This window comes from Dermochelys coriacea, chromosome 1 (genome assembly GCF_009764565.3).
Source record: "Dermochelys coriacea isolate rDerCor1 chromosome 1, rDerCor1.pri.v4, whole genome shotgun sequence".
Lineage (NCBI taxonomy): Eukaryota > Metazoa > Chordata > Testudines > Dermochelyidae > Dermochelys > Dermochelys coriacea.
In genome coordinates this window covers 10,659,946-10,672,918 of record NC_050068.2, presented here as the reverse complement: position 1 = coordinate 10,672,918, position 12,973 = coordinate 10,659,946, and the positions used below count along the sequence as shown (strand labels likewise).

General features: G+C 41.6%; 1 protein-coding gene across 14 annotated transcripts in view; it reads right to left on the bottom strand.

Annotated features, from left to right (window-relative positions):
- Positions 1-12,973, bottom strand: part of FAM168A (family with sequence similarity 168 member A) — a 362,823-nt gene that overhangs the window by 296,542 nt on the left and 53,308 nt on the right. For 4 of the 14 annotated variants that reach the window (XM_038386405.2, XM_038386469.2, XM_043504040.1 and 1 more), the window contains exon 2: positions 2,627-2,721. The exons of 7 other annotated variants lie outside the window; for them this stretch is intronic. The gene's annotated coding sequence lies outside the window, so the exon portion shown is untranslated. Of the gene's footprint in view, positions 1-2,626; positions 2,722-6,462; positions 6,548-12,973 lie in introns of all 14 variants that reach the window. 3 more of the 14 variants (XM_038386325.2, XM_038386381.2, XM_043504042.1) reach the window with 1 other exon arrangement.

Here is a 12,973-nt window from a genome sequence, read left to right as displayed (position 1 = left end):
ATAGTGTGAGTCACTGTCCGAGTCCAAAGACACGGATCTTGACTGTGATGACCACAGTGGCGCTGCATGGTACTGCACTGGGGACCTGTGCCGAGTTGATGATGCGGGGGACCAGTGTCGAGGTGCCCGGGCCGGGAACTGTTGCTGGTTCAGTGCCAGTCCTCTCTCAGAGCCAGGGATCGATGACGCTCCCTCATCGGTGCCGGGGAAGGGAAGCGTCATTCTGCTGGTGCCGAAGAACAGTGTCTTGTCAATGGCAATCTGGAGTGGTGCCAAGGCGAACGGTGCTGGGCAGGAGAGGATGACTGCCCCATCATGGCTGGCTTGCCTCTACATGGCGCCAGTTGCAGCGGCGCCGTAGGCTTTCCTCTGACCACCGGGGGCTGAGGAGCAGTCATCACTATTAAGTCTCTGGCAGCTTCAAAAATGTCCGTGGTGGAGGGTAGCTCCAACTCCTCCACCTGGCACTGCCCATCCTGGGAGTCTTTGTGCCCTGGACTCGACGGTCCCCCAGTGGGAACCAAGGTCGACGACGCTGACTCTTGGTGGTTGGATGCCAAGTGCTCATTCATGGGACACACCATTACAGCGCCCACGGGTCCTGCTGCTTTCTGCACTGGGGAGCGCCCCCTGTCGGCTTTTCTATGCCACTTGTACAGCACCAGTGAATGCAAGCGGTGCCAGGTCATCTGTGCATCATGCGGTGCTGGAGAACGCTAGTGCTGAGCGTCTCAGACTAGAGTCCTTCCTCGGCACTGTGTCATGTACTGATGTCAGGGCACTTCGTACAGAAGCGCTTAGTGCAGGGTCCTGGCAGTCCGCAGCAGACTGGGGATGAAGGGCGGATTGCATGAGCAACTACTTCAATCGGAAATCTCGCTCTTTTTTAGTTCTGGGGCAGAAAGCCCTGCAGATCTTGCACCTATCTGTCTGGTGCGCATCCCCCAGACACTTCAGACATGAGTCCTGGGGGTCGCTCATTGACATAGGCTTGCTGCAGGTTCCACAGGGTTTAAAGAATTGAGCTCGCAGTATACCCCAGAGCCCAAGGGGGGGAGAGGGGTTGGGATTGGGGAAATCCCGCTCCCAAACCTCACTATCTACACTAACAACTAAGACTAACTACAACTAAACTAGGCTAAACTAACTATATGAAAGAACCCCAAGGGAAGAACTTGCTAGGCAAGCGATCGCAGTTCCAACAACTGTCACTGGTGGTAAGAAGGAACTCAGGAGGGGTTGGGTCGGCAGGGTCATATATTGAGCACCATGAAGGCACTTCTCCAGGGGGCTCCACAGCTGACCCGATGGGAGCTGCTAAGGGAAAACTTTCTGGCAACAGTGCACACGGCACACGCATACCTGATTGGAATTGACATGAACAAGCACTCGAAGAAGAATCAATGTTAGTGTTCATGAGAATTAAGCTCATAAATCTCCTGTGCATTTTGAAGTGCAGACCAAAGAGTTTGAGTTTAAACAAAGCCCTGTAACCATATGCCAAATTGCATCCACATACACTGCATAAGAATAACAATGTAAAAATTAACTATAAATGTTTATTAAATCACTGACAAAGATAAGACATTTTTAAATATACGTGGATTTTTTGTGACAATTGATATAAAAAAACAACTATTGGAATACCATTTTGTTTATTTCCTTTCTGAGTATCCTTGACCCTAAAAAATCCCAATTCACTCTGAGGTTAACGGTTGGAAACAATATTTTAAGGAACTTTCAAATCTCATTCAGGTCAAAAGTACTGCCCAAGAAAAGGCTCAAACCAGTAGTCAGTAAGCTATGTTCCTCTCCCTATCTAGGGCAGCAACCAACTCTAATAACCCACTTAAAAGTGGTAGTTTGCTAAGTTTGTAGAGCAGACTCATTTTATCTCTCTCTCTTTAAGCGGTCTCAGTGCTACTAGATGGGACAGAACACGACACCTAGGAGGTATGTGGGTTACATATTCACATTGTTTTTTGCATTTAATTTCCCTTTTAAAAAATTTGCCTGTGCTTAATAATTTAATGTGCTTAATGTATGTGCAAAGTGAAGTGAATGGGGTACAAGAGTACAGAGTAGCCACCTTTGCTGCTGCTATTGCCAAAACCCAGGTCGAGTTGGACAATGCTGGTTTGAGTGGGGAACAGAACACCTGTTTCTGCTGTTCTCTCTCTATATTGGCAGCTAATTTTTTTTTTTTTTTAAAGTTAAAGGTCAGAATTCTTAGAATGCAGCAAAAAATGCAGGAGAAGCAAGCAGGCAGAATCCTCTTCCCCTCCCCGCCCCCAAAAGCCTGTAATTTTCACCTGTTCCTAACTAATGGTACATTTGGTTCTGCTGCATAATCTATTGGTGTCTAGAGGCCTTAAGCAGGTCAGGTCTCCCCATCATGCTAGGCACTATAGAAACAAATGGTAAGAGGACAGTCCCTGCACCAGTTTACATTCTACATTATTTGTAAAGCTTTCGTTTAAAAATAAGTGCGTCTTTTTCTTTTGTCCAGTTTTAAATTACCACCAATTTGGCAACACTATGGCGGAAGCAGGAAGAAGGATCTAATATAACAGTCTAGTCTACAATGGTGCAATCGGAGGGTGAGGGTAAGCCATTGGTCTGATACCTCTTGTATATGAATTTCGTTGTGCTGAAGATAATCCAGATAGTAATCTGCCTAATGCTGCAGGGCACTTAGAGTCTTCACAACATTCCACAATTCTAAAACAGCAAAACAAAAAAAGAGAATTATAGATTTCACAGCTGAAGAGCGCTCCTATCAGACAGACAGCATCAATGTTTGCAGCAAAGGGTGGGGAAACAAGCACAGAAGTGCTCTCCATCTGCACCCCTAACAAAGGGAGAATCAGGGAAGTTTAAAAAGTACAGCTTGTAAGGAAGGAGGAGTAGGGAGACATACCAGATGGGATCACTACCATAGTCAACCACCAGGCTGGGAGTGAGATGCCAAGGTTTAGATGGTTACAGAAACTTTTTTCACCTATTATTAAGCAAATAGACATTATGCATGGGTAGTATGCAATTTTTTAAGGAACTTTTATTATGTATCAAGACAATCTCAAGATATGTCCCCCTTGAAAAATGAGGAGGTTGGTTGGCTGGTTTTGTGTTTGTTTTTCACCTTAGATATACTGAAGTCTTGATATGAAGGGGTGTAGTGAATTCTCCATCACTTGAAGTCTTTAAATCAAATTTGTATGGTTTTCGGAAATGATATGCTCTAGCTCACCAAGAAATTATGGGCTTGATGCAGGAATTACAATTTCATTCAGTATGGTCTATGTTATTCAAAGAGGTCAGACTAAATGATAAAATATTCCCTTGTGGCCTTAAAATCTATCACTTCTCTACATTTTGTTGCAGAAGAAGGGCAGCAGATTTAAATTGGTCTTTTAAATCACCAACTTCAATCATAGAATATCAGGGTTGAAAGGGACCTCAGGAGGTCATCTAGTCCAACCCCCTGCTCACGATTTTAATCGGCAAGCAGAAAACCTTGATTTAAATAATCTATTTTAATTTATTTTTCATTTGTACTTTTTAAGTTATTCCCCTAAATAAATGCTGATTTTCACTGGTTGGTAACCATTAAAACATGTTATAACTAAGTATATCCTGAACACTAAATTTGGTACTTCTTTTTGATAACCAGAAGGATACATAGCATCTATACACATTTATTTAAGCAGTTCTATAGCCTAACATACATTTAATCAGATTCTTAATTTTTAGAAATATTATTTTAGAAAATGGTAAATGATGCATTTCTTATTTATCAGTTGATTTTTTTTTTAACTCATGGTTTGTGTCAATCTACATTGGGATGGAAACTGGAATTCAATTGAAAAGTCACAAAACCGGCTTTTTAAATTTGTTTTTTATAATTAAGTAAATGTGCTGGATATTCCAGAAAATAAAGTAAATTTATCAAACATGTTTTGCATTTAAAAATAATCAATTTATTAAACAAAGGAAGTATTAATTGTAGGTCATGAACTGATCTTATTGTTTCTGGCCACCATGTTCTTTCAAGATTTTAGAACTAGTAGATCGCATCCACTTGGGCCTCATTTTCATTCATAGATTGGATGAGGAAAACAAACTTTCCTGCAATTGGTTTCTCAACTTTGAATGAATTAATTATTGAACTGAATTAGCTGAATAAACTGAAATGAAGAAAACAATGTCTCTGCACTTGCAGAAGAGGCTACAGCTGCCAAAAGCTGGTTGGGCACTTCAACAAACTCTGGTTCCAGGTGCTTAGCCAGTGACTTCCATCAGTCAAATGGTTTTGACTTTCTTTAAAACTTTGGTAGCAAACATACTATGCTTAAATATTTAAATTAAATTATTTTAATAAGTGATGGTATGTTTAGATCTTAACACAAGTTATCATAATTTCAAATTTCATTTTAAATAGGTATATTTTTAAAAGAAAAATACGTAAATAAAAATCAATTTAAAAAAAATATATTTTTTTTATCCAGCCAGCCAGAGAACCATATAGAAGTCAAGAGAACTAGAACAGGACAGCAATACTGCAACAGGCTGAAACCTGAGCTACAGCTTTCCCAGCCCTCAAATTATGAGGGGGAAATAGGTTGCATCTTTCAGAGAAAGATTTTCATCCAGCTGCTTGTCAGGAATTCATACTTCAACAGGTTTTAACCAAAAACATGTTCTAAACTTAACATCCTCTCCTCTCTGTACTGATCAGGTTTTAGTCTCTGGTGATATCATAATTTAAGTTCTACAGAAAAAATCACGGAAGCAAAGAATTGGAATTTCTAAAAATATAAAATAAAGGCAGGAAAAAGCTTAGTAAAAATGGAGTTCTTTATGCATCTAAGAAGAGTCAAAGATTTTTTTTTTGCTCTGCAGTTCACCTACCTAACCTCACCCATGTTATTGAGGACTGTGAGCATGGTAAATTTGAAATCTTACAACCAAGTTGTTTTTGAATTATCCAAGCACCAAAAGATCCACATTAAACATTTCTCAAAGTCTAACCGAGACAACTTTTTCTTTAAAAAAAAAAGTCTTTAGGATAAGACAATAATATCATTTCTATATCATTATTTATTAATAATAAAATTTCTGAGAATTGCTTTAGAGCAGAAAGGCCATCTCAACTTTAACTACAGCATTGCTGCATTAATGACTAAGGCTGCGAATCTGTCATGGAGGTCACTTAAGTCACAGATTCAGTGACCTCTGTAACTTCTGCAGCGGCTGGTGCTGGCCCGAGCCAGGCAGCCCCTGGGACAGCAGTAGCAGTTTGGGTGTGTGGGAGCAGGCTCAGGGCTAGGGGCAGGGGGCTGGGGAGTGAGATAGGGATGCTTACCTGTGGTGGGGTGGCCCCCCTCCAGCTCCTAGGCAGTGGAGGGGCGGGGGGGTCTCTGCACCGCATGCTGCCAGCACCCGCAAGCCCTGCCCCCGCAGTTCCCATTGGCTGCGGTTCCTGGTCAATGGGAGCTGCAGCAGCCGGCACTTGTGGCGGGAGCCGTGAAGGAGCTCCTGCCCTGGCCCCTGCCTCTGCCGCCTAGGAGCTGCCAGGACATGGAGCCGGGTAGGAAGCCCCTGCCAGCCCCGCCAACCCTTCCTCCCCCAGTACCAGCAGGGATTCCAGGTCACCTCCCCCAGCATCCCTTGACCGCACTCCCTGAGCACCCGCAGACCCCCCACCCAAGTTTTAGTCACGGCAGGTATTTTTAGTAAAAGTCATGGACAGGTCACGGGCCGTGAATTTTTGTTTACGGCCCGTGAACTGTCCTTGTCTTTTACTAAAATTACCCATGGCTAAAACGTAGCCTTATTGAGGACTCATTCAGCCTCCCAGACAGAAGGTGCTTCAATAGCAGCAAGAAGAAAGGGAGTGAAATATGAAACAAAAGGGAAGCCCAGAATGAAGATATAAATCTTAGCTTTTACTAAAGTGCCTGGAATCACCTCTCACAAACGATACACACACACCATTTGTCCTACACCTTTGGAAGAGAGTCAAACACCAGCACTTTTAGGCCTGGTCCACACTTAAAATTTAGGTTCACATAGCTAAAGTACAGCACTCAGCAATGTGAAAAATCCACACTGCTGAGCATCATAGTTCTGCCGACCTAACCTCCAGAGTTACCCCTGTTAACCTCTAGCTACTGTCCACCCAGGGAGGCAGTGTTCCTACAATGATGGAAAAAAGCCTTCTGCCCATGCAGGCTTTGTCTACACAATGAGGTTATGCTGGCATTGCTACAGTGCCACAGCTATGCCGCTACAGTTCCCATACATAGCCTTACTGTAGCTCACATTTTCTAACAGTCTTAACATGATTATGTTGAGAGTGCATCACACAAACAGTTCTGTAACAGATCAGCACTATTGAAAGTGCACAGGGAAGGCAGATAAAACCAGGAACTACTGTATTTTGCTTTATAATAAGCATACCTGTTCCTTGTAGATCACTTCTGTTTCTATTAGAGTTTCTCATTTGCAGCTCAGAGTCCTCTACTTCAAAGTCATGAGGAACCCTCTAATACAAACAAATATAATCTTCAGGAGATGTATAAACTTATAAGTGACTTCCATCAAAAACAATGAACATGGAAAATTGCATCACATCATGCTTTGCAGTATCACAGCATTACTCCCCCTTCAAGCACACCTTGTACTCAGAGTAGTCTTACCACTTCAAGAACTATTAAAAAAAAAAAAAAATAACAGCCTTGTTTTAATTTCATCACATGAATGCATACAGTCATTTATCAAGATGACTTATGCTGCAGTTTCAGTTCCCTGAACTTCAGGGACAATTACACAACTCTACAATTAATTATTTTTTGGTGCGGGGAGGAGAAGAGGCATCGCAGAAAAAAAAGTTTGGGTGCAAGGAAGGGAAAGAACAGAACATCCAGCATGCAGTTCTTTCTCCATTCTCCACAAGACTAGTTTGTTGAAAAGCATTGGGAACACTGGGTGAAGATTCAGCTTTCCAAAAGAGCTGTATTAATTGATGCCGCCAAGTGACCCCTTTCCATTCAGCAGTCTTTCTGGTCCTATGTCCACAAAGTACACATCTCAAACTGCTACTTAATTCAGCAAATAAAGCCCAAATGCTAAACTTATTTAAGTCTGAGTTTGAAAACACTTCTTATCTCTTTATTCTTTTGTGCCTTACAAAGTCAGCAGCCTTGCTTAATGAATCTCTCACTAAAGCTTCTCACTCCTACTAAGCATTAGCTGGGCTCCATATACTTATAGAGGATGGCAAGAGGATTTTCAAAGCCTTCCCACCTCCCTCAATTTACCAACTGGACAAAAGGAACGTCTATCATTGGTTCTGCTCGGCGTCATCACCTCCATGGAAACAAACCCCCTTTGATAGGGTTGAAGAGTTTCCTCCAAGCCTTATTATTTATATGACATTAGTGTCTACAGCCTATAGATTATTAGGCGGTTCACTGTTCTACTGATCTCCTGGCTTCCTTGCTGCTTCATAGGAGGTCAAGGCAGAAGGTAAGGGGCACATTGCTACTGTAACCTCTTCCTGCAGCCCTGTTTTTTGGGGTCCTCCTTCCTTTGTCGGAACTCTAATATCTGCTCTTACCACAATCATGGCTTTAACTAGCATCACAATGCTGTGGATTCACAAATCAGCCTCTACTAACGAGTTATCTCCCTTCATCCTGCCTTGTATCTCAACAACTCTTTTCAACATCTCTTTATGGATGTCCAGTCATCGTCTTAAACACAACATGGCCAAAACTGAGCTCTTAATCGTCTCCCCACACCCTCCCCTCTCCACCAACCATCGTGGACAACACCACCATTCACCCCGTCACTCAGGCCCACACCCTAGGAGTCTTCTTTATTTCAGCCCTCCCACTAGACCTGTATATTCAGGCCATTTCTAAATCTTTGCATTTTTTCTTACACCTCTCTAAAATCCAGTCTTTCCTCTATGTCCACACAGAGATAGTAGATAAAGTCTCATTTTAGTTCTCATCATTCCTCCCCTCAAGTCTATTCAATAGATTGGTGCTGCTAAAATCATTTTGGCTCGTTGCTCTGACCACATCAACCTCCTTTTTGAAACTCTCCACTGGCTCCCTCTTCAGCACCATATCAAATGTAAACTTCTTGTCTTTACCTTTTAAGGTGCTTCAAAACTTAGCCCTATCCTGCTCAGATGAACTAGTTACCTATCATGACACTTACCCCTTTGCCACTGACCACCAGTTTTTTCTTTAAACATCTCCCTGCTTTCTCCCTGATAAAACTTGAACACCCACTAACTTCTTCTCCTTCACACACTTCTGCAAGACTCACCTCTGCCATGATGTCTAGAAAACCCAATTTGCTGCTCATGGCTACACAAGTGACATTCTGTGACTGTTCTTCTTCCTGCTTCCTATTCTCTTCTTCTCTAGTTCTCATCCTATTTTTAAAACTCTGCAGTAAATGTAACTAACAAAACTATGGCAATTCTTCACCATACTCATTTGCTTGTATGTTCTGCCCACATCCTCTCTCTTTTTCTGTTTGAATCTTTAGACAGTAAGCCCATCAAAATCAGGGATAGTCTTCTCTTTGTACAGAGCCCCTCACAATGGGGCCCAAATCCTGACTGGGGCCTTTGGGCACTACCACAATATATTTAATAATAATTATTATTTTCAATTTTAGAGAAAAAGGGAAAGAACAATTAAATTAAGGCTTACGACACCTGCACTCCCGGAATTATCAATCTGGCTAATTTAAGTAAATAAAATACAGCAGTAAGGAAAAGAGGTGAATAGGGCGAGATTTACAGCTATATCAATAAGGGGTACGATTTGTGACCACGCCAGCAAAAGCCCCCAGCGTGGAAGCAGTTTATACCATCAAAACTGCACTTTTGCTACTACATCTTATTTTGTTTGGGGGAGTGTAGATGGCTGGAATTTGTATTCCAGAAATAACACATTTTTGCTGATGTAACCTGTGTTCAGGATCTTCAGCACTACAGGGTTACCACACTAACGTCCCATGTGGACACTGCTATGGCACACTAAGTCCCAGAATGTAGTTTGACTTACTACACTTTAAAATAGTAGCAGCGAAAACACATTCTGGCACTTCTGGATGTGCTGTGGCAGCGTCCACACGGGATGTTACTGCACAACAAGCTTGTGCACCCTAAATTCAGACCCTGGCTTGCCACACAACAACATCCTGTACAGACAAGCCACAGGAGTGCTCTGCCAGTATAATATGCACAGATAAAGGGTAAGTTTACATTACAACGCTGTCCCTTCAGCATAATTACTCCACCTCTGTGAGAAGCGGAAGCTATGTAAGCGGTAGAGCTTCTCCCACTGACATAGCACCAGTGTAGGCATTGCAAAACTTGCATCGCTCAGGGGGAGGCCTAGAAAGCCATTCTGATATCAGCCAGAAATAAAGGATGGTGGTGCTAGAAACCACTGTCACTTGATGAAGACAGGACTAACACAAGCCACATCTCAAATAAGACTTGGGAGGGGACAAAAGTCTCCTAATCAGCACAGGTGAGAGTAAGGCCTTGTCTATACTACAGAGTTTCGTCGACAAAAGTTGCATTGCAGTGTGTACACTTCCACTGTCTTGTCACCAAACGCTGCCTGATGCTGACAAAACTCTGTAGCGTAGACAACGCGTGAGCAAAGAAACAGGAAGGAAAGGGAATAGATGCAACTAGACAGAGACCATCACATAGGTGTGCACTGGTTTGGCTGTTTTTAAGTTTCTAAGACCTCTGGAAAATAATTTCTTTTAGGGTGATAAGATTGACAAGCATTTCATATCCTTAATATGGTTTAAAGCAATCAATCACATTCTTGCTGCATCTGCTAGATTTTCATTTGTGCTCCTGATAATCATTCTACATAAATGTGTATTGTATGCTTTAACAATTGCTGCATGTAGGTATTAGTTGTCTTGATGCTATTACTTAAGGAAAATATTTAATTTTATATTAAAGTGAGATTTCATTTAATACGCTCTTGGATAAAAGTCTGGGATAATTGCTCTCTTGATTTGATTTGCACTGTATTAGAAATAGCAGGGGAAACCTCACAGAAGTTCTCCAGACACTCGAAGTGACAATCACAAGCCAAAGCCACGTTTGCTTATGTTTTGCTAGAAGTGATTGATAAAGTATGGAGAATATGAAAAATAAAACAAGAAAACATATTCACCACTTTGGAAGGCTTTCAGGCTCAGCAAGTATTGAATTCTTTGTTCCTGGCTTTTTGTTTTTAAAGATAGTTACCAAATTATATCTGATAAGACACCTGAGTATGAGCTGAACCTTCCTATAGCACGTCCAGCCAAGTGACATAAAGCAGAACTTGGAAAATTTACACTATCTGACTTCAGACCAAAAAAGAAGGCAATAGTTATGAAATTGGGCTTTTCTGCCCTCCTGCTAGATCATACTTGTGCTGGCAACCTTGATCTGGTGATTAAGCCAAATAACCAAAACAAAACAAACCTGAAGAGGTTAAAAAAGTCACAGCACAAAACACTGCTACACCTTCTGACTTCACCCCCCTCACATTAACAATTTGAGGGCTCTAAATACTGCCAGAATTACCTCATCACCACCTTTTCAATGGCCTAGTCCAAAAAGGGTAGATTAGAGACAGCAAAATAGTTAGTGGTACTGTCAACATTTCTGGAGCAAGGACCTGCTAATTGCATGTTTGAGGGAGCAAAACAAGTGAAGCCAAAATTCTGCCTTTCCCTTAGGAAGGCATTAACAACTTCTGCCACCAGTGGACCCAATTTATCTCGCTTGATTATCCTAGCCATGAGGGGCACAGACCAATTGCACAGATAATAGCCTACATTAGAGCCTCAGTGAGAAAATAAGTCAAAATTCAGAGAAATGCTCTTCTTTTTTCAGACATACCACAGCAACCCAAAATCACTATCTTGCCATCCACAATATTTCAGCTGGACAAAAATTCCTTGAAGCTACTGTGGAGAAGATAGACAGACTTCTTCAACCTTCACAGCAGCCAACATTTAGGCTTTTAAATAACTCACTCAACTGGCCAGTCCCTGCAAAGACTCCTTCTAATGGCGCTCTAACCTCCATCCCATCCGTTTCATCTGCTGCAGGTCAGTGAGTGAATAGACAGGAAATTATACAGTTATTAGCTATTTTACATAACACTGCACTTCACCCACACATTAGATTCTTCCTGCACAAGATGTTAACTGAATGGGTTTAGCTAGTTTAAGCAATGCTTGCTATTTCATTTTTCCCAGTATATCAGTGGTGCCCTTCAATTTCCATGTCAAATTTGACTGCAACATATGGTTCTATGTATTCAAAATGACTACACATTGCTCTAAACAGCTCTGCTCTGCGTACATCTGTTTGCATCTCCTCCTCACACCCTGTCCAATCCTCTATTCTTCATGCTCCCTTTATCTGCTTCTTCTACTCTTTTTTTCATGCTGACCCCTGCGCCCTTGGAATTGCATCTCTCTCCTTGAACAAAAAGCATCCTCCCTCTCCTCCAAATGTGTCATGAAAATCCATTTCTTTAACCAGATCTGATCTCTAGTGATCCTAGTCACACCTCTTCCTTTAGTTGTTGTATTGTTTCCATTCAATTTAAAATGTAAATTTATAAGGGAGAGAACCATGTCTGATTCAGTGTGAAGCATGTGTACACTTTTAGTGACATATCACAGATTTTTTTTTAAATGAATTTGGCAAGAGAAATATTCCTAAGCATCAGAGCACAGGCAATACCCAGTACTAGACGCCTGTGAAGTCTTCTGCCTAAGAACTTCCAACGCACCTTCTCTCAGGCTGGAGACATATCTTCGAATAGTCCCATGAGTTTGACTGAAGAGGGGTCTCTAAATAGAATTGAAATCAACTCTACAACATGCCTGCAGAGTGGGATTCCAGTAGCTATATATATGTCTGAAATACTTACGTGGCCTCCATCACCACAGTGCCTGAGCACCTCACAATCTAAGAATTTACCTTCACAACACTCCTGTGAGGTAGGGAAGTGCTATTATCCCCATTTGATAAATGAGGAACTGAAGCATAAAGAGACTAGACTAATGACTGCCCAAGATCACACAGGAAGTCTGTATTCTATCTTATCCCATTTTGTTGCACATGCTGGGATGCACAACTATCATCTCACGGGAAGAGAAACTGCACATTCAAATGGTTTCTACTGCTGTGTGATAAATCTGTTTAATGACAGACTTACAGTCATACTGTTACTCTGAACTCTTAGTACCTAAAAAAGGCTGAAAGGAATATGGTTTACCTGGAAAACCTTCCACTGCTTGCTACCCAGACTCTTTTATGCTAACTAAATTAAAGCAGTTCCCATTCATGATTGCTATGTTGCTTGGTATGTGTGAAGAACTCTACGCCATTGTATATGTTTGGGAGTAATAATAAAATAACTGCACTTAATGTAGTCCAGTAAAAGTTTTGCCCTTAGTTTGGCAGATTTTTATGCCACACAAAAACAATTAACTTCCTTAGCATAATTTATTTGAATCATGCATTCATTATAGAGATGGGGAAAAAAACCTATTAAGTCATCTACCTGACCATTCTGTCAGTGCAAGATAGTTCCCTACAGCAAATTTACATGCTTGTCTTAAGTGTGTTTGCTACAGTGTGAGCTCATAAATTGTCTGCATAGCTGAGACATGTTCACTGACTTATGCTTCAAGCCAACAAGCTGTTGGAAGACTTCAATTCATGACTTAGATTGCGTTTTTATTTCTCCTACAGACCTTAGCCCTTTTTCCACCTCCCTCAAGAAAAGTCTAATTGTATTTTGCTTTGCAGCAAAAATATATAACAAAGAACTACCTGGTGATTTTTAAGTGCAGTCTGTGTGTCCAACAGGTTATAACACTAGGACTGAGAATGTACTGCATGCCT